Source organism: Mustela putorius, unplaced genomic scaffold (assembly GCF_011764305.1).
Source record: "Mustela putorius furo isolate JIRA1106 unplaced genomic scaffold, ASM1176430v1.1 tig00000997_pilon_pilon_pilon, whole genome shotgun sequence".
Taxonomy (NCBI): domain Eukaryota; kingdom Metazoa; phylum Chordata; class Mammalia; order Carnivora; family Mustelidae; genus Mustela; species Mustela putorius.
Window position 1 is genome coordinate 890319 of NW_025421527.1, and position 21225 is coordinate 911543.

Sequence of the window (21225 nt, forward strand, 5' to 3'; positions counted from 1 at the left end):
GATCTGATATTGGTGTGGGGAGGAATTTTCTATATATGAAAACAGTTTTAAAACTACCAGGGGAAGTATTTGACTACATGAAAATTAGAAACTTCTGAAGTTCAAAAACACTATGAATAAAATTAAAAAGCAATCCCACTTTCCATCATGGTGGAGAAGCTTGCTAACCACTCCATAGATAATAATTATAAACTCGGAACAAAAAAAAATTCATCTGTAAGGCAATCAAATCAGATTGAAAATAAAGAGCATTCAAGCCCCAGAAGAAGGAATCAAAATGGGTGAGATCCTCATCATGAGGGCACTCAGACTCAGAGGTGTAAATGAATGCAGAAAACTAGTCTTACTCCTCAGGGCTTCAGTGAGGTAGGGCTTAGGGCTGCCAGAATGGATGGAAATTGAAGAAGTCAAACGCAGAAAAGAGATAGTCTCATCCAGGAAAACCAAATCTGCAAATCAAGCCCTCCTATCTTTGGCTCACCCTTGAACTGAGTATGTACTGACCACAGATTTCATGGAGGCCATCATGAAAGTAATTGCTGGGGGAGTGAAAGAGTATCCAGCAGAGATTTCAAGAGCTGGTTCAAAAGCCAGAAAAACACTGTGACAACAAAGCTGCTCAAAAACAGGAGATTCTTTAAAGAAATGATGACGTGGCCCTTAATATAGCACAACGAAGCCATTAAAATAGTGTTTTAGACTAACATTTAATGAATTTAGAAATAGTCACATTTTAAAGTAAACACCCAAGTAGGTTAAAAAACGATTTGCACAATGTGATTGCAGCTTCGCATTTTAAAAATGCAGAAGAGCTAAACACACAGCAAAATATTAGCAGGGACTTCCTGTGTGATGGAAATATGGATGCCTCTTCTTTCTTTGTGGTTTGCTTATCTCCCATGTTTTCTACATGGGCTATCTTACTCTTATATTCAGGAAAATCAGTATCTTTTCAAAGCATGAGCAGCTACTGTGTGCCAGCTGCCAGTGCGCGGCACTACTTCAAAGGACTTTAGCCCCCAAAGAGTCTTGAAAATTCTTGGCTCCTCCACATTACAGATGAAGAAACCAAAGCTCAGAGGGAAAAAATGGCTTGAACAAAAGCAGAGCTGCTTCGTGGTGAAAGGACCGGAATTCTGATTGCCGGACGAGTGCTCAGGTCTGTTGACTCACCTCGGTTGTAGTGAGGCCGCGGAAAGAGCGCCAACTTCTGAGAACGTGGGCTGGCCTCTGCTGGGTAGCGAGGTTCCCGGGAGAAAGAAAGAAGGAGGTAAGTCGTTGGTGTGGGAGAGGACCAGAAAGAACCGGACAATTTGGAGTACAAGACTCAAGGTAAGGCCCGGATCCTGAAATTGTCTTCCAGTGGGCAGCAAGAAATCATGGGGATGGGAGAAGGTAAGCCCAGGCGCAGGCCTCTTGGGTGGAAACTGGCTTGCAGAGTTAAGAACCAGGGTCAAAATAACCGTGCCCTCCAGTACTCCTGGCCATCATCCAAGAAACTCTCATGTGACAACCACGCTCCTAGAGAGAACTAAAATTATTTGGGAATAACTTTTGTTTCTTCAGTAAGCAAGAATGCAGACCAAGGAAGGGGGGGAAAAAAAAAGGGCATCTTCTTTCTCCCCGTCGGGGAATCGAACCCCGGTCTCCCGCGTGACAGGCGGGGATACTCACCACTATACTAACGAGGAAAAGCGCAGCGCGCGTCTTAAATTCATTGTTTAGGAAGTTACTTCTAAGATGCCGGGACACTGAACTCCGTGGAAGATGCCGGCAGCGCCGCGCCTTTCCTGCCTCGACTGGCACGTCACAACGGACAAGGGGAGAGCCCTCCGAGTATTTAAATTTTCTTGCAGCCACGTTAAAAAGAAACATGTACTAATTTTAATACCACATCTTATGTGACCCAAGATTTCCAAAATATTGTTTCGACCTGTAACTAACATAAAAATATATATCGATTTTTTTTTTTCGTCCTTAGTTTTCAAGCCAGTACGTATCGCACACTTGCAGACAAGCCCTTTTCCTCCCGGGCGTTAAATTCCGATTTCAGAACTGGATCGGGACTTCGGTTTCATAACGTTTGCAGCTGAAAAAGTGGATTCCTATCCCTAAGTTGCTCCGAGCGCGCTTAAACTTTCTCCAACAGCTAAATCGGGCATCTTTTTAAAACGTTCCATTTATGGACTTCAAATAACTGGTCCGCTTGCTGACGGAGACCCGCGAGTGCGGCTCCTCGGACGCCCCGCTCAGGTCCCTGCACGCAGGCCCCGGGGAGACTCGGCACCCGCACCGGGAGGTTCCTCCGCGGGTGGAAGCGCTCAAAGGCAGGCGGGAACGTGCGGCGGAGAGGGAAGCGCTCGGAGTCCAGGACCGCCCCAACGCAGCGGGGCAGGGAAGCGGGCTCCGCGGCACCAGGCGGAGCCCTGGCAAGGAAGAGCGGCGCCGGCCCTTCCTCGTTTGGGTTCGAGCTTTTTAAAAAAGCGCCCCGCGCGCTCTTCCTGGAGGAAAAGGAAGTTTGCGTTGGCCGGGAATCGAACCCGGGTCAACTGCTTGGAAGGCAGCTATGCTCACCACTATACCACCAACGCTGACGCTTGGTGCGTCTCGGCATTCCATATATAAGGAAAGTGGAGGCGGCGAATTTTTCCGACCTCAGCGTTCCGTGATCGCGGAGTGTACGGAGCTTCCCTTGGCGAGGATGGACCCCGAGATTACTCCTAGTAGGTCCGCCAGCCACCCAGGCGGGCTGGGGTTGAGGTTCGCGGAGCCCCGCGGGGAAGCGGAAGCCTCGCTTGGCGGGGGATTTCCTCCGCCGCCGGCTCCGACCCGCGCTCCCAGCGCCGCACGCGGCGCGCCCCAGTCTGGATCCGCCCGCTGTGGGATTCGGTACCGGCGATCTGCGGCCGAGGGTCGGAGGGAGACCGGCCGGAAAGGGCGCAAGGAAAAACGAATCTTTACAGTTTAGGATGGTGGAGAAGGAGAAGGGAGGAGTCAGAGACTGTGTTACTTTCCCTACTTTGCCAAGGACCCCAGGGAGAGTTCTAGTTTTAGTTAAAACGAGAAAGGCAGCATCGACATGACCTGACGTCATGATACAGCGCTGTGGGACAATCTGAAAGTGAAATATGAAAAGCTCAGGTTCTCGTGTCAGGATGGCCGAGCGGTCTAAGGCGCTGCGTTCAGGTCGCAGTCTCCCCTGGAGGCGTGGGTTCGAATCCCACTTCTGACAAAGCTTCCTTTTTTCCCCCCCCACCCCTCCTCACTTTGCTCCATACAACAAATACAATTGAACTCATGGAGAAAGGAGCATTGCTTAATCGACACCTCTTTGCCCTGCGTATCTGTATATGAATATATGCTTCGTTGTGATTATGGGACTGAATCTATTTTTTTTTTCTGTATTGTAGGCAGGAGAGGTCTATGAAATTAAGAAGCAGTTGAGACTCAGACCTATACCTAAGTATGAAAAAAAATTTGAACACTTTCTATGTGCCAAGCACACTAAGGTAGGCAGATATCAAATTGTCCTCCGACTGAACAAGGAAAAGCTCTCAACTCAGATCCCTTCATTTGCTAACCTGGCCGGAGTCTTCTAATGCTCAGACAGCCGTGTCAAACTGCGCTGGACCTCATACTTCCCATCATCGTGCCCCGCCCACTCCTACTGTTGCAGGGTGGACTGGGGAGACCCCTGGGCCCAGAGGCCGCCGCCCAGGCAGTCCCTCTGATGTGGACAGAGGCTCTTAGTCTTAAGACAAGAGAAAAATTCAGGGAGAGACCTTGGTGGTTGAGCGGTGAAAGTGAGGAGTTTATTAAAGAGAAAGAGCGCACTCTCGAGATGTGAGAGCCGGAGTGCTCAGGGCAAAGTTGCGCTCAGGGTTCGGGTCTCTTCTATTGACAGCTGTTAACCAGGGAGTCGAGTCTTTATCAGTTGGGGAGATTTCTTTGGGAGCAGAGTTTCCGTCCTTTTCTCCCTTACTTGGTCAGTTTCAGGCCTTCTTTGTTTTGGACCTGTCTGGCCTGATCTGCCTTTCTTGAGGCTTTAGTTTTGGAATGCTGCCAGGCTAGGTATCTGGCTTTCCTGATAGATAGATGACCCTGACTCCTTTGCTGCCATCCAGACCCCCCAGTTAAAACCTAACCAGCTGCTGACTCTACCACCACCACCAATTCTAATTCAGTCCCTTTGCTTTGTCACCAAAACCCAGAAAATGAATTCAACAGAACGAATCAGGAGACGTAACACAGAGGAAAGGTAAGCTTGCAGAGTTTGTTTTTGCAAGAGCTACTTTTTCCTGGCGATCACACAAAAAGATGCTTTCAGATGTAGGAGGAACTGGTTATGAAAAAATCCCGTTGCCCTTCTGGGAAGAGGACAGAACTGTCAAGATGAAGAGGCTGGATGTGTGAGGTTCACGAGAGTGAGGGGGGTGAGGACGGAAGGATTCTTCAGGTCTACTAACAAGAGTTTGCTAAACAAACTGCACTCCTTGTTATTTACTAGACTTTGGTCTTGGGAAGTCTGCCTGCAGCATAACCTATACAGAGTTGTTGGGAGGCTTAGATGAGAGCCTAGGAGCTTATTAGAAATGTGGACTGTAGCCTGCATCTCAGACCCACCAAACCCAAAGTCCATAAGATCTCCAGGTGAGGCACATACATATGAAAGCACTGGTCTAATTTAAGTGCCTTTACACAGGTTGATCTTCAACTTGGAATATCCTTTCCCTTGCTTCTCACCAAGACACGTTTTACTCAGTATCAGCTGAGCGCTCACATATGTCAGACACTGGGCCTAGAACACAAGATCAAAAGTTAAATTAAAAACTATGTCTAGGGGCGCCTGGGTGGCTCAGTGGGTTAAGCCACTGCCTTCGGCTCAGGTCATGATCTCAGGGTCCTGGGATCGAGTCCCGTATTGGGCTCTCTGCTCGGCGGGGAGCCTGCTTCCTCCTCTCTCTATCTCTCTGCCTACTTGTGATCTCTCTCTGTCAAATGAATAAATAAAATCTTTAAAAAAAAAATTAAAAAAAAAAACTATGTCTAAATGAAAGACAGTGACACCATATTCATAAGAGAGGCATGAAAAAAGATCAAGTTGACCTTAACCATGTGATCAAGGTGAACATCACCAGTGATTCATCCTGTTGCCATCACATACCCCTGATCAGATTCATGGGAGATGGACACTTCACCCAGTGGCATTCTTCTCAAAAACTTTGGTCTAATCATGAAAAACATCACATAAACCCAAACTGAGGGACAACCTGCCAAATACCTGGCTGGTACCCTTGAAAACATCAAGGTCATGAAATACAAGCTCATGAAACACAAGGGAAGAGTGAGAAACCGTCACAGATTGTGGGTTAAACATGATGACTAAATGCAGCGTAGGATCCTGGGTCGGCTTCTGAAATAGTAAAAAAAAAAAAAAAAAAAATTAGTGGAAAAACTTGAAATCTGAATACAGTCTACAGTTCAGTGAGCTGCATTATACCAATGTCAGCTTCTTAGGTTTTACAAGTCAGATCTTAACCTTAGGGGAACCTGGGTGAAGGATAGTGACTCTCTGTAGTATCTTCGTAACTCCTTGGTCAATCAAAAATCATTACACAATAAAAAGTCCCTTAAAAAAAAAAACTTTAAAATGGCTGCCTGTGAGGAATTGAAAGTGGGGCAAGAAAATGTTCCTTTTTTCATTAGAAGCCTTGTGGCAACATTTAATTTTTAAATATTGGGCGTGTATTTTGATTTAATTTGCTGTAATATTTTTGAGGAGGAACTGAGTGACATAGGTGTATTTACACTAACCAAACTACGTTAAAAAGAGAACCGCAGGCCCAGGATGGAGTCACTTATGCTGGGCCAAGTCACCAAACTGGGGCTTAATACCTAACCTAATTGCGGTTTCAACCTCCCCCAGAAATATAGTCTTAACCAGTCAGTGAGGGATGTTCTAGTCAGTACCAATGAGGGACTCCCTCACCCAGGCCCTCTCCATCCCCCAAAGGAGGAAGAGGTAAAACCCCCCTCCCCCACCCTGTTCTTAGCCCTAAAGGAAGGTGACCTTGTCTGGAACAATCCTTTCTTTTCTTTGGGCGACTTCCTTGCCTCACCCTTCTTCCTATAAAAACCTTCCATTTTGAACAAGGCATTGGAGCTCCCCTTTGCTTTCTAGATAGGATAGTACCCAATTCTCACTTACTCAAGCCAATGAGATCTTCAGATTTACTCAGTTGTTCTTTAAAGTTGTTCTTTAAAGATGCCTATTATACAAGAAACAGTCCCCAAAGAAACAAAACTGGTAACAACAGTCATTTAAAAGTAGATGAAGTCGTGTGTTTAATAGATACAACACAAATGAGAGGGTCTGAAATGTTTTCACAACAAAGCACAAGAGAACTTTCCTTCTTACAGCCTCTATGTGTTTTTAAAGAGAGAATGAGATATTTGTTGTTGAAATGCTAAGGAACCTTGTGAGTGTTGTGAGTAGGCAGTTGAGCTCCAAAAGGAGACCTGGAAGCCAGCATCGAGGAAGCCATGACCAGCTATGGGAAGGTCAGAGGCCCCCACAAGGAGCCAGATCAAACCAGGCAGGCCCAAGATGGCGATGCTATAACCAACCTGACCAAATGAGGAAGAAAAAAGCTTGAAACCCTGCTTCCTGCCCCACTTAATAAATATTCTCTGCCCCCTACTTAACAGCTGTGAATAAGAGATAGAAACCCAAACCCCACCCAAACCCAAACCCAAACTCTCTCGCCCTCCTCCTCCCTCTCTCCCTGCCTCGCTCCGTCCCCCTCACTTGGCCGCTCTCACATGTGCTCTCATCTGGCAAGAGTGTACTTTCCACTTTAATAAACTTCCCCGCTGGTGTCATTTGTCCACAGTGCTCTGTTGTCTGCTCTGAATTCATTCTCTTGACAAGACCAAGAACCTTCAGTGACTCCTTGGGGTCTAGCTGGGTTGAGGCCCCAGGGCCCAGGGTCTCCCCGGTTCACCAGATAACACAAGTACCATCATTCCTCTTGGGAAGTATGATCAGGTTGGGTGGTCCATGTTGGAAGTTGGGAGGAAACTCAGGAAGGGGAAAGTATTAATACAGAGTGTGTATGCGATATCCTCTTTTGGAGAGCAGGTTCCTAATTTAAAACCAGGATGCCTATTATACAAGAAACATGGAGGACTTAGGCCAGATGCAAGGAAAAGAAAGTAGTTAAAAATGCAAAATGACAGGTACAGGAGAAGTGGGTTGTTTCTGCAACCCTCTTTCCACCCACTAGAGACAACCCTTAGCTGCTGTTACTGTAGCCTTGCCCCAGCCAAACCCACCTGCATTTCTGAGATACAAATGCATCTCCCGTTGCTCACAGAAGAGATATAGTGTGAACTGGGTTAACTGGGAACTAACTTGCACCAGTCTGTCCTTGCTCTCATAGTGTCATTTATTTAACTGGCAGTAACACCGAGCCTGAGGACACTTCCCAGCTTCAGTCATTTGCTATAAAAAGCACATATTCACTTAGTGAATAATGTAAATAGTACAATACAATACACACTTTTCTCCCAGGGTTCAGCATCCAACTGTATTCTATAAGACTAACATATCCAATTTCACAACATCTGGGGGAAATTCTGATAATAAGTAGAGTTGCTGCCTGTTTGTGAGGTGACAACGCACAGGCTCTAGAATCGGGAAAGACAGGATTCTCAATTCCAACCTGCCCCTCCCCCGCCAAGGCACACCGAATCGCTGTGTGACCTTGAGTAAAGTGCTTAACCTCTCTGAACCTCAGAATCCTCATCTTCGGGAAGAGCTACTCCCCTATGATGTTGCCATGGGGATTAAATTAGATTATGCATGATGCATGACAGGTACTTACTACATAGCTGACACTCAACTAAGTTAATTAGTAATAGCCAGTATTTGTTGCTCATATGCTGTATGCCTAACATTCTTCGTCACTTCTTACCTAGACTAATTAATTGGACCCTCTTGGCCCTCCTGAGATAGATCCGATTTCATCACCCCCTCCCCCATATAGACAGTGAGACTGAACCTCAGAGAGTTTAACTTGCACCATATACAAAGGAATAAAGCTGCAAACCCAAGCAGAGTGATTCCAACATTGTCATTATGACGCACGATCGTCAATTTTATTATTACTACGATCATCATCACCGTCACTCCAGGACGCAGCAGCAGGAACCAGATGGGCCCACGCTATTTCTCTCACACACATAAGAGCAACAGTGACTTTAATCACACCACTCGAGGGACTCTCTCCAGAGTCCGGAGAAACTCCTTCGGTCCAGTGTCCGGGAGTGGGGCTAGTTCCCTGGAAGAACAAGGGATAAGGTCACTTGACTAGAGGTAGCTGATTAGCATATGAATGATCTCAGGGTATTAGGACACTAGACAAACTAGAATCCCAATAGATGAATTTTTATCTGAAGGTCACACATGGGAATCTTGCCCGGACTTAAAGTTTCTCTCCATTCTTCACTTTTCCAAATCTCTCTCCTAAGGCTCCAACTCCCCGAGAGGGCCAACGCTCCCCCCGGCGGGTGCTGCCCGAACCCCGAAGCCGCCGAAGCCGAAAGCGTGGCGCCGAGCGGATAGAGCCGAGGCTTCAGGGCCAGGACGTCCGAGAGCCTTTTTTGTTGTTCTTGTTCGAGTCGTAACATTTTCCTGTCGTGGAACAGAAAGGCACTGCTTTGGAAAGGATGACTCAGCAAGGACCGGATTCCCGCAGTGGAAGGGAGCTGGGGAAGCCGACGAAGTTAAAGGATGGCGCCCGGACCCGACGGGCTGTAGGCATTGGTGGTTCAGTGGTAGAATTTTCGCCTGCCACGCGGGAGGCCCGGGTTCGATTCCCGGCCAATGCAAACGAGAGTGGTTTATTCCGTTGTTTTTTTTTTTTTTTTTTTTTTTTTTTTTTTTTTTAACGAGGCGCTTTTCCATTCTTGGATTTGCGACAATGAACTAAACGAAACCAGCTAGCTGGAGCCAGTCTTCTTTTGTTTTGTTTCTCCTCCTTTACTAAGTCACTTCCCTCTGAGGAACGCGGGGCCTGGAAGGAGGAGGCCCATAACCTGCGGTGAGAACACCCGGCTCTTGAGACCCGTCCCGGACGCTCGCTCTCTCGGGTTTCCGAGGGGCAGAGGGGCATTGTCCCAGAGGCCGGCTGGAAAACACAGGATGCCAAAAAGAGGAGACTTTTCGGAGACGTGAGTGTGGAAGTGGAAGAAAGAAAACAAAACGCCTTTGTCATTTGCCCGCTGGGGAGTGGGACCGGAGTCTCCCAGGCAGGCAGAAGACACTCCCTCCTACACTCACCAGGCCAGTCCCTAAGAGTATGTAATCCACTGCAACATTAAACTTCAGTAGTTTATTAAAGGAACTTAAAGTTGACTTTTGTGTAATATATTGTTATTGGCCTAATTCAAAAGGAACTAATTTTTTAAAAAAGAGAAACAAAAACCCGTTCTCCAGAAGTGGCTGTTTTCTCCTCAGAGGGCTTGAGAACCCTTTTTGGAAGCTCAGGGGTCTTTAAAGGTAGGTAGGTAAGTAGGTAGATAGGAGGTAGGTAGGAGTCAGGGTGCAGAGGTCAGCCTGGCTTCTGGACTGGGTTTCTTGATCAACACTCTCTCCCTGTGAGAAGGAGCTGGCAAAGTCTGCTACTGGAGAACTCAGCTATACTGGAATCAGTCCTGGTAATGGGTCCAGGAAAAAAGGGAATGTTTGAAGAAGTGTGGAATGAATTACTTCCACAGTGGAAAATCAAACAGTCCTCAAAAAGAAGGAACCTATTTTATAGCCCCAGAAGAAAGAGGAATTGTCAGCTTTAAATTCATTCACTCTTGGAGTCTAGGCCAGCCAGGCCTGGGTATCACATTTGGGACATTTTAGCCAAGGGCCTGCAAGAGAAGGGTCCTCACCTCAGGAGGAAATGTGGTCTGGCCTGGGATCTGTGCTCTGGCCTGTTCAGAAACTGTCTTGTCTCAGCTCCTCCAACATTCTCTCCCAGTCCTCAGCAGCTCAAAGCCCCACCCATCCACCCCTGGCCCCAAGAATTCCAGGGAGAACTAAAGCAAACCCCCCCGGACATTAACCACACAAGCGCGCTTCCAGAGCCATTCATTTCTTTAGTTTTTAATTCAGAGAGTTTCCAATATAGAGGAGCTTGTGTTGCTGTGCTGACTTCATATTCACACTTAAATACATCCACTTATGTTTAGTAACTTAGCTTGAGTACCTTCAGAAGTAGAACAAATTTAAAGTGATAACATAAACAGGCATTATGAGGGTTGCTCATGATCCAGTGCTGAGTGCAAAAACCAAGCTGTAAAGAAAAATGCATAGTACAATCCAAAACAGTATATATAAAAGGTTGATAATGCCAACTACCTGTATATCTTTAAACAAGTCATTTTGACCATCTGGGCAATACCTTCCTCAATTTTAAAATGAGGAGATTAAACTACGTCATTTATAAGGAATTTCTAAGCTTTAAATTCTGATTGCGGGGCGCCTGGGTGGCTCAGTTGTTAAGTGTCTACCTTTGGCTCAGTGGGATCGAGTCCCACTCAGGCAGGATCCCTGCTCAGGAGGAAGCCTGCTTCTCCCTCTTCCACTCCCCCTCCTTGTGTTCCCTCTCTCGCTGTGTCTCTCTCTGTCAAATAAATTAAATCTTTAAAATTTTTTTAAAAATTAAATAAAATTCTGATTTCAAATGCTAAAGAATGTACTCATTCCACGAATTTTTGAGTGCTTTATCATGTGCCAGTCACTGACCTACACTCTAAGTATGGCAGTGAACAAAACAAAGGCCCAGCTTTCCTGGACGTCACATTCTGATAGGAGGTGGGGTAGTCAGGCAAAAAACAATTAAACAAATCAAAACCTGGTACATCAATTGGTAATGAGTACAATGATGGAAAATAAAATGGGAGACGGAGATAGTAAGGGAGTGGGGTTACGGTGTATGAAAAGAAGGCCTCATGATCAGGTGACATTTAGGTCAAGGCCATGATGAAGCATGATGTGGATATCTGTTAGGAAGAATATTCTAGAAACAGAAGTCACATGACCCCTGAACAGAAGGATAACAGAGCAGTAGATGAGGTCAGAGAGAAGGAGGGGGCAAGCATATGCAACACTTGGTGGAACATTGCAAAGCCTTGGCTTTTATTTTCACGTGCGAGGAGAAGCTATTGCTTAGCCTTGGGTAAAGAAGTGACAAGTAAAACACACGTTTTAGAGGACAATCTGGCTGTTGTGGTGAGAATAGACTTTCGGCGGCAAGCACGAGTGTAGAGAGACCAATCAGGGGCCCATTGCACAATCCGGCCCAAGTGAGAGATGATAGTGCCTTGGACAAGGTGCTAGTGGTCAGCTTGCTGGACTTATTTTGAAAGTAGAAGCAGAATTTACTGAGTTTCCATGCATTTGAGGAGCCTCTGTCTGGGATCTGTGAAAACACATTTGCTGTGAGTTCCTGTAGAGCTGCCTGGGCTGACTCTGGGCCTTGACCTTCAGAAATCCAATGAGGGTGGGGCCTCTTACAACGTAGCTCTGGAGATCACTGGCCCCCTTTTTTTCCTGGAGGCTAAAGGGTAGCTGGAGGCTCCTCAGCCAGGTTGCTGTAGAGAGGGGCTGAGGGAGGAGGAAAGCTACGGCCTGAACCAAGGCTGCTGCCACCACTGCTGCTACAGTTTAGCAAGAAAGGCCAGGAGGGCCTTGGCTCTGATTGACTTTGCAATTTCTCCAGTCTCCCTTTGAGCTTTGAAAGTCTCTCTACACGGACAAAGATGGCCCCGTGTCCAGACAAAGGGGAGTCCCATCACTTGGCAGAAGGTGATTTGATACCAAGGTGGAAAGATGAATAGAATTGCCAGATGTATAGGAGATGCAGAGGGACGGGGAGAAATGATGGTTGTTCAGGCAGAAATTTGGAATAAACAGTCAGGTCCCCTCTGGGGAGCCTTTGTGAAGCCACCCAAGCCAGGGGCTAAGGCCAAGGCCAAGACCCATCAGGTAGCCCAGAAAGTCTTCAGAGAATCTCTTCATCTCTCTCTCTTCCCAAATAAAGCACTGGATCAGCATCTCCTGAAGGGTGACCTTGGGTTCATCTGTTCTGAGGGACACTGATACAAGTTACAGAGGAAGAAGGATTCTGTGGTTACCTAGCTTTTGGCAAATGCCTTATATAACTTAGTTTAAAAGTTTTCTTTGCAATAGGGCTTCTTGGAGTCTTTAATGGGCATTATGAATATACAAGAAGAGAAACAGTGTAGCAGAATATTCTGCATTATTTTGGCCAAAGAACCCTTCATTCCGAAAAGCTGAGTCTCAAGGAATTATGGGACTGGGGAGCTGCTTTTGGAAAACATGGAGCTGGGAAATCCAGAACATATCAGCAGGTTCACTCACTGGGTAGTATTCACTGATCAACACAAGTGAGACCCCCAAAGACCCCAATAATTAGACAGCAGCATCTAACAAACAAGATGGGTTCCCTCAGATGAGGGGAAAGAAACTAACGTTTTAATCAGGCCAAATGACTGCGGGAAACAAAGGCAGTCAGTGTATTAGCGTAGGCAGACAGTTGGGTTCTAACGGGAGACCTGGAAGAGCAGTGAGGAAGCCATGGGCAGCTGTTGGGAAGGTCAGAGGCCTGTCCTGGCAGCCCTCCACCAGAAGCCGGATCAAACCAGACAGGCCCAAGATGGCAGGTGCCATGACAGGAAACCCTTGACCAAATAAGGAAGAAACTGCCCCAAGTAGTGAATTTTCTGCCCCCTAGTTAACAACTGTGAATAAAAGATAGACCCCCCACCCCCAGGGCACACATCCCGTACTCTCTCTTCCTTCCCCCTCCCCTCCCCTGTCTCGCCATAAACTTTCCCACTTGTGTCACTTGTTAGCTGCTCTGTGTCTCTCCTGGAATTCCTCCTCATGACAATGATGTAGTTCTTTTGAATGTGGGTGTGTTATTGGTGGAGTCTGAGCTGACATCCAAGAAAGAACTCTTGAGATGTCTTTAGTACAAAATGGTGGGTTGTTTTGTTTTTTTTAAAGTGACAGTACAAAGCTGTTTTTTTTTTTTTTAAGATTTTATTTATTTACTTGACAGAGAGATCACAAGCAGGCAGAGAGGCAGGCAGAGAGAGAGGGGGAAGCAGGCTCGCTCCCTGCAAGGCAGAGAGCCTGATGCAGGGCTTGATCTAATGACCCTGGGATCATGACCCTGGGATCATGACCTGAGCCGAAGGCAGAGGCTTAACCCACTGAACCACCCAGGCACCCCAATATGGTGATTTTATTAAAGCACATGAACAGGACCCATGGGTGGGAAGAGCTGTCGTGCGCTGCTCCCTGCTGCCCTGGGATTCTGAGGAGCAAGTGATTATATACCTTTCGGTCAGGAGAAGTAAAGATAAGGGAAGGGACTTTCAAAATGTTAAAGAAGATTCAGGATCTTGGGGAATGTTACAATCTGCCTATCTTAAGTATTATCACTGGGCTGCAGGTTATAAAGACATTACAGGTAAATGGGAGAGTGTTCTGGGTGAATAGCAAAGGCAATACCAGTTGCTGTTTGCTAAATAGAGATGGATTTCCATTTTAACTAAGGATATGGAGTAGACACACACCACCAGATAAAGGGCTAGGAGAAGAAACAGCATCCTGGTAAACCTGACAGGTAAACTTGCTGCTAAGCACACCTCAGCGCAGTGCTGTCCAATAGAAATGCAACGTGAACCACATATTTAAATTCGCATATGTAATAGCTTCATTTGTAAAAGTAAGAAGTAAAAAAAGTGAAAGTAAAAAAATCATCTCATCTCTAATGACGATGATCCCTCTAACTTTTATGAAATTGAAAGTCTATAATTCTTACATGCTAGCAACGGTCCTATATGTTAAAACTTACCAAATAGTGCACTTAGACATACAATATGTTATTGTATGTCATAATACACAAATAAGCCTCAACCATACATCAATTTAAACGCTTAATTCTAAAAAAAATTTCAAATATTAATATAGACAAACGACGTAAACCCTCATTTACAATATTCTTACGTTTTGAAATTCAGCTTTACATGAAAAGTATGTAATTTATCATTTTACATAATATATAATATATTTGCATTTATCATACTGTAATCCATCTTACTAAACTACAAAAATTTTTCTTAAGACATTTTATTTATTTGTGAGGGAAAAACTGAGCATAAGTAGGACCTCCGCAACATCTACCAAATCCAAATGCTTGTGATGCAAAGAAGAAAAGGTAACGTGGGAGGGAGCGGAAGCCTGCCTTGGGGGGGGCGCTTGGCCAAGAGATCAGGGAGTAGCCATGGAGCTTGGGCTAAGAGGGGGCAGGTCCCAAAGGAAAAGGAAATGCTTCCCTGACCGGGAATCGAACCCGGGCCGCGGCGGTGAGAGCGCCGAATCCTAACCACTAGACCACCAGGGAGCGTCGGATGTCCCGCCTGGCCCGCACCCCCTGGACCCGGGGCCTCCATACCACCCGCTCGCCTCTGCTTGGGCTCCAAGGCCCCTGCCTGGCCACCGAGAGCCACCCGCCCGCGCTGCCCATCCACCTGCCCCGCCGGCAGCGCCCTCAAAACGCCGCGCGCCTCCTCCCCTCCCACCGCCGCTCGACCTGGGGACCCGCTCCGTCCTCAGCACCTCAGCACGCCGGCCTCCCGCGCTCCGGGCTCCCGGCTGCCACGGGGCCTGGCCACCGGGGTCCTGGAGACGCGCAAAAGGTTGGCCTGCTGCGTTGGCCGGGAATCGAACCCGGGTCAACTGCTTGGAAGGCAGCTATGCTCACCACTATACCACCAACGCTGCACAGCCCGGGCCGCCCCCAGACGCCCGCCCAGGGTTCGGCCCCGGCGGCGCCTGCACCCTCTCTGGTCACCGCCTCTGGCCACCGCCTCCGCCGCCCAGCGCGCCTTGGCCCTGCCCCGACGACCCGCCCATCCACAGCGCGGCGCTGCTGCACGGGCCAGCAGCGGCCGCCCGCCGTCCCACCCGCGCCAGCCCCACGCGGCTGGGCCGCTCCGTGGGCCCGCCCGCCTGCCAACCGCCTCTGGGGGGGCGCTGGCGCCGCCCGGCCTCTCCTGGTCCCCCACCGCCGCCCCCCACCCCCCTTTTGCCGGCCGGGAAACCCGGCCTCCGAGATCCGCGTCCCTCCGGCCACGCGCTCCCCCTGGGCCTTCTCCACAGAGTGCTGGCGAAGGCCACATCCCGCGCCCACGGACGGCCCGACACACCCGCGGCCCACCCGTCCCCCGCGCCCCGCCTCGCCTCGCCGTGTCCCGCCCCGTCCCGTCCGTCCCGCCCCGTCCCGTCCTGTCCCCTCCATCCGTCCCAAGCCCCCGCCCCAGCCGGACCGGGCAGCGTCGAATCACCGGGGAGCCCCGGGCGGCCGGCCACTCGTCAGACGCCCTGGGCACGACGGAAGGCCCTGGCTGGGCTGTGGCGAGCCCGCAGGCGCGCGGCCCCGACGCCGAGGAAGGCAAAAGGGGTGGCGGTGGTGGACGGTGAGCAGGCCGGCCGGCCGTCGTGGCCCTGGCGGCCTCTGGCCGCGCGCTGGAGGAAGGAGGCCAAGCGCGCTGGCGGGGCAAGCGTTCGCAGAGAGCGGGGGCGGCGCCCGCGGCGACCAAAAAGGGCGTCTCGCCTCCCCGTCGGGGAATCGAACCCCGGTCTCCCGCGTGACAGGCGGGGATACTCACCACTATACTAACGAGGACGGCGGCGGCCATCCGGCCGCCCCACCGCTCTCCGCCTGCCTGCCCACGCCTACCCCTGCCCTCGACGCCCTGCTGTCCACGGGCGCCCGCCGCCTGCCGCATCGGACCCGACCCCAAACCAACGTCGTCCGCCATCCCAGCAGCCCCCCTGCCAGACTCGGGGCGGACCCCGCACCCAGACGCCCGCCCAATACTCCCGGGCGCCGCGGCCTCTGGCCTGGCAGGCGGGGATCGCGCGGGGAGAAGCCGCCCCACGGGACAAGCGAGGCTGCGACCGAGAGGACGGGCGCCCGGGAAGGGCAGAGGCCGAGGAGGGCGACGGGGGAGGAGCGGGCACGGGGGCGCGGGGCGCGGAGCGGCCAGAGAGCAGCCCTCTGGGTGCGCGGTCGGGGCCGTGCGAGGGCGGGGCGGCGGCGGCGGCGGCGGCGGCGGCGGCGGCGGCGGCGGCGGCGGCGGCGGCGGCGGCGGCGGCGGCGGCGCGCCAGGCGAGTCGGCGGGCTGTGCTCCCTCCCGCTGGGCGGCGGCGGCGCGCGTCCCCTGGCTGGCGCACACACACCGCCGCCAGCCTGCGGCAGCCTTGGCGCCGGGTCCCAGCCAGGCGAGCGGCGACGCGCTCAGCCCCGTCGTCAGGATGGCCGAGCGGTCTAAGGCGCTGCGTTCAGGTCGCAGTCTCCCCTGGAGGCGTGGGTTCGAATCCCACTCCTGACAAGCCCACCTTTTGCCCTGCCCTACCGGGGCACGGGACCCCAGCGGGCCCGGACCCCGCCCTACGGCAAGCCCTGTCCTTGCCTGACGGGCCGCCCCGACCTTGCACCCCAGCGCCAGGGGCCCAGGGCGGAGCTGCGACACCTCGACCCTCCGCACCACAGGCTTTGCGCGCACACGCCCTCCTCCACCCACTCGCGCGCCTTTCCCACCTGATCCCACACCCGCAGGCCCGGGCAGCTTGGCAGCACCTCCCTCCTCACGTGCTTTCCGAGGGCTGGGTTCTAGTCCCTCCCACCGGCCCCTGCAGACCCGCGGCGGGCGCCAGTGCCGAAAGCCCTCCGCCCGCCCGCCGACCTCGGTTCTCCCCCCGGGCTCGTGCCCGCCTGAACAGTGCCTCGCTCTCGGAGCCGTGCGCTTCCGCCACCGGGAGCAGCCGGTGGGGCCCCCTGTCCTTTCCGCACGGCCCCCTCTCCCTTCTCGCCTCTCCCCCACTCAGGTGGCCCGCGCTGCCCACGAGCCTCTTCCACCTGGACGCCTTACCCTGGCCACACCTGCCTGCCTCGGGCCGGGGACCCAGGTGGCCCAGCCACCTGCTGGCCGGCCCACCACGCGGCCCTGCCGTCGGTGGGCCTGGCCCAGGAGTCCAACCCGGCATTATTGCTCCCCTGAGGGCGGGACGGAAGGAAGCCCTGCATCCCCAGGCCTCCCACCTGGGCGCCCCAGGCCCGGCCCGCCCGGCCACAACCCGAAGACCCCAGCGCGCTCCCTCAACGCGCTCCCTGTCCGCCAGCTAGCCAGCAGCCCCTCCGCCGAGCGCTCCTGCCTCTCCACCACCGGCCCGAGTTGGACCCCCAGGGAGAGCTGCGGGCCAGAGCTCAGACACCTCGCTTCGCTCTCCTGGCGCTCGGGGGCCTCCATGTCCTACAGACGACACGCGGGCGGCGCGCACGAGCCCCCGCAGACACCCACCCCACCACCCGCACCCCCCACCCACACTCCCGCCACCCCACGGCACCCCAGGTGCGCACACACGGCCCGCTCCGTTCCCCAGCGCCGCGGGATCGCGCCCACACGGCCCGGGCGGGAAAGCCATCCGCCAAAGGGCCTTTAAAGGGGTGGGCGGAGAGTAGCTGCCTAAGGGAACGGCAGCGCTCAGCTGCACCTGCCCCCAGATGATCGCCCGCGCTGGGTGCGGTTGGGGCTCTGGCCCGGCTTCCTCCGGCTCCTGGCTTCCGCGGGAGACCCCGGCAGGGCAGCGTCTGGCGGCGGCCCTGGACCAGGGAGAAAACGCAGGAGGAGCCTAGTCCGCCTCCGTGCGCCTGTGCCTCGCTCCGCCCGTCTCCGCCGCGGCCGCCGCTCCCAAGCGCTCTAGACGTGCGTGCAGCCTCCTCTCCCGACCGCCCGGCTGCCTCCTGCTCCAGCGGAGCGGGATGCGCACGCGACGGGCGCGGGCGCTGGCGCAGGCGCAGGCGCTGGCCCTGGTCCTGACCCCGGCCCCGGCCCTGGCCCTGGCCCTGGTCCCGGCTTGGCTCCGGCTCCGGCTCCGGCTCCGGCTCCGGCTCCGTTCTGGCTCTGGACCGGACCGGTGTTTGGAGCCGTCGGTTGAGCACCACCATCGGCGCATGGGTGGTTCAGTGGTAGAATTCTCGCCTGCCACGCGGGAGGCCCGGGTTCGATTCCCGGCCCATGCAGCACGCCGGCGTCCCCTTTTGGCCCAGCGGCTACAGCGCGCATAAGGGCACGCGCGCCCGCGCCCGCGCCCGCGCCCGCGCGCGCTCCCGGCTTCCTCTCTCCCAGGCTCGAGCCCGCTGGCCTCAGCCAGCTCCGCTCCTTCCGCGAAGTCCCGCCCCTGCCTCTGCCCCGACGCCCCTTCCCTTCCTCTCCACTTGGCTCCCCCTGGGCTCAAATTCTACCCACTCCCCAAGGACCCTGGCCCCTGGCCCGACACACGCTCTCCGTGCCCCTTTTCTCTTCAGGACCCTCAGCACCCCGCTTCCCTTCCGGCCCTGCCGCCGCCCGACCACACACCCACCCACCCCGCAGCTCAGCTCAGCTCGCCCAAGCGGGCGCCACGCCCCACCTCCACGCCTTTCGCCACACTTGCTCGCTCCCTGCATCACTCCACCCATGGCTCCAAGGTTCTGCTCTTGGCACAACCAGGAGCCATGAACTTGCCACCCTGATACATCCCATTCTCCCGCAGGGGCCCTCACAAACTCTCTAGGGCGCACCGCGGACAGCCTCCCCGCTACACACACACCCCGCGCCCTGCGCTCTGTATCCTTCCTCTGCCCTACTTGGCCCCCGTGTGCTTCCCACTCCGCCGCGCTTCCAACGCTAAGACCACCGCCAGCACCAAGCTCCCCCTCCACCCACCGCCAACCTTCCCCTCTTGGCAATAGCAGCAGCCCTGGCGGCAGCAGCGGCGCCACCAAGCCCACCAGCATAGCGGCGCCTGGACCACTGCCGGCACCAGCACCAGCACCAGCACCCCTGCGGCCGCTGCCACCAGCAGGACCAAGTCCACCGCCACCGGCTCCGTGGCCAACAGCGCTCAAGTCCTTCCCCATCACCGCCACTGTCACCGACGCCATCACCAAGAGTACCACGTCCACCTCCAGCGTATCGCCGCGGGCATCATTGCCAACGGCGCCCAAGTCCTCCACCGTCTGTACGGCCACCCGGCGCCCCACCGAGACCACCACCCATCCCCAGGAACAGCGGCGACAGGACCTAGTCCACTGTCGCCACACTGGCCCCGGCACCAGCGCCCGCAGCACTGACGTGCTTCACCGTCCCCGCCGCCATCAGCGGCAACGACCGAGCCCACCACCCGTGCGCCAGCATGGGCTTCGTTGCCAGAAGCACCGAAAAGTCCTCCTCCTCCTCCTCCCCCACCACCACCACGCCCCCGGCACGGACAGCATGGCCCACAGGACCGACGTCCGTTCCGGCCACCGCCGAAATCGCCGCCGTCGCCAAGACCACCGACACCACCACCCACCACAGCAGCCCGGGGACCCTCACCGATGGACGGCAGAGGTCCACCACCACCATCCTCACCAGCAGCGGCGGCAGCACCCAGTCGTCCACCCCCAGCGACCCAAGGACCAGGGCGGCCTGTGACTCCACCGACACCAGCCCCTCCTGCCCCAAGAGCCCCACGCCTGTCCCCGGGCTCCACGCCCCCTCCTAGCCAAGTCCTTCTCAGGGGAGAAAGGGAAAAAGATCCAGCGTCGCCTTGGTCCCTTTGGCCTCTCGGAACCCCAACCCCAGGACGACCCCCGACACGTGACTGGCCGACCGAATGACAGGCGGTTGCGATCTCCCCGGCGGGGCCTGGACCCAAGGGCACCCCCCCACGGCCCGACCCCCGCTAGCCCTGGTCCGAGACCCGGTCCACTCCCTCTCTCTCTCGGTTGCCCTTGCCCGCCTGCCCGCCGGCCCGCCGGCTTCCCACCCACGCCCCTCGTACGCCACCCATTGGCCCCACACCCCCCACGCAGCACGGCACAGCACAGCACAGCACAGCACAGCCAAAGCAGAGCGGTCTTCGCCGCTCCCCCACACCTCCTCCGCCTCGGTCCTCTCCCACCACGGGGGCCCTCCAGCTTTCTCGCACGGCACCGGGGCCCACTCCCCCACCACTCGCCGCCGCGTGCTGCTCCTGCCAGCCTCCGGCTCTCCACCCGTCACCCCCCCCCACCCCGTCCCCCCGACCCTTGTACCCCCTACGCAGCTCTCACACTCAAGGCCGGCCGTCGGTCTCCGCCTCCCACGGGATCCTCAGGCGCACTCCCCCTCTGTGCCCTCCCGTCCCTCCCATGTCATCCTCCCGCACAGGTGCGCACGCGTGCCAGGCAAGGCGCTGGGCAAGGGGCCCCGGCCGTCCCGAGCCTCTGCGGAGACCCGGCCCGAGTGGCCAGCCGCAGTCTCCGCAGGGTCCCAGCACACCCACCATTCCTCGCCCCGCACCTCCCCCACCGACACACACACCCTTGCTGCCCCCGGACCTCCCCTCTTTCTGGGATCCTTTTCCCCACCGTGGGAGGCCACCCAGGGCAGCCAACACCTGCATCCTGCCCCAGCCCCCACCGCTGCTGGCACACACCCACAACCACGCGAGGCTGCTGAGGGGCCTTGCTGGGATCACGGGAAGCATCTGGACGCCCACAGGGGCTCCTTCCCACCGCTGCTCCGACCACGTCCCGGTCCTGCGGGGGTGGGGCGGCCGCGGCAGCTGGGGGCGGCGCACGGGCTGTCCGCTGGGGCTCTGTAGGGAGACCATCCCTGAGCGGACAGCCAACCCTCCGCGGACGGGGGGTGCGGGTGCTGGCGGGAAGGAGACCGTGCTCTGTGACGGAGCCGGAGGAGCACCCGGACGAGAGGACAGGCCGGGCCCGGGGTGGAGAGAGGGGCAGAGGAGATGCGGGCTAGGTGTGCCTTGAGGCGCCCCTCGGAAGGCCAGAAAGGTCGAGGGCTGGAGGGGAAGGGAGGCGTTGCGGGGAACGCGCTGGCCACTTTGCCTTGACTGGTGACGCCATTCGAAGGGCGTGTTGGCCCCAAGGCCACCCTGCGTGTGTCCGGTGGGCCTCCACCCCCTCGAGGCGGCTGGGCTGTTGGGTTCTCCCCGGCGGCCTTCTGCACCTCCCCGCTCTCCAACCTCCACTGCCCGGGGGTTGGGCTCCCGGGATGCGCCCACATTCGCTTGGCCCACTCCACGTGCCGGGCGCCGCCGTG

The 21225-nt window shown here is 54.8% G+C and overlaps 9 non-coding genes across 9 annotated transcripts; 4 read left to right on the forward strand and 5 right to left on the reverse strand.

Moving 5' to 3' along the window:
- Positions 1-1619: 1619 nt before the first annotated feature.
- Positions 1620-1691, reverse strand: TRNAD-GUC. Its single transcript has one exon. It is a non-coding gene; the product is annotated as a tRNA-Asp (tRNA).
- An 828-nt stretch (positions 1692-2519) lies between these two features.
- TRNAG-UCC lies at positions 2520-2591 on the reverse strand. The gene has a single exon. It is a non-coding gene; the product is annotated as a tRNA-Gly (tRNA).
- Positions 2592-3149: 558 nt separating this feature from the next.
- On the forward strand, positions 3150-3232 carry TRNAL-CAG. The gene has a single exon. It is a non-coding gene; the product is annotated as a tRNA-Leu (tRNA).
- Positions 3233-8821: 5589 nt separating this feature from the next.
- Positions 8822-8892, forward strand: TRNAG-GCC. Its single transcript has one exon. It is a non-coding gene; the product is annotated as a tRNA-Gly (tRNA).
- A 5528-nt stretch (positions 8893-14420) lies between these two features.
- Positions 14421-14492, reverse strand: TRNAE-CUC. The gene has a single exon. It is a non-coding gene; the product is annotated as a tRNA-Glu (tRNA).
- A 305-nt stretch (positions 14493-14797) lies between these two features.
- On the reverse strand, positions 14798-14869 carry TRNAG-UCC. The gene has a single exon. It is a non-coding gene; the product is annotated as a tRNA-Gly (tRNA).
- Positions 14870-15704: 835 nt separating this feature from the next.
- On the reverse strand, positions 15705-15776 carry TRNAD-GUC. The gene has a single exon. It is a non-coding gene; the product is annotated as a tRNA-Asp (tRNA).
- Positions 15777-16402: 626 nt separating this feature from the next.
- Positions 16403-16485, forward strand: TRNAL-CAG. Its single transcript has one exon. It is a non-coding gene; the product is annotated as a tRNA-Leu (tRNA).
- Positions 16486-18105: 1620 nt separating this feature from the next.
- Positions 18106-18176, forward strand: TRNAG-GCC. The gene has a single exon. It is a non-coding gene; the product is annotated as a tRNA-Gly (tRNA).
- The last annotated feature ends 3049 nt before the right edge of the window (positions 18177-21225 follow it).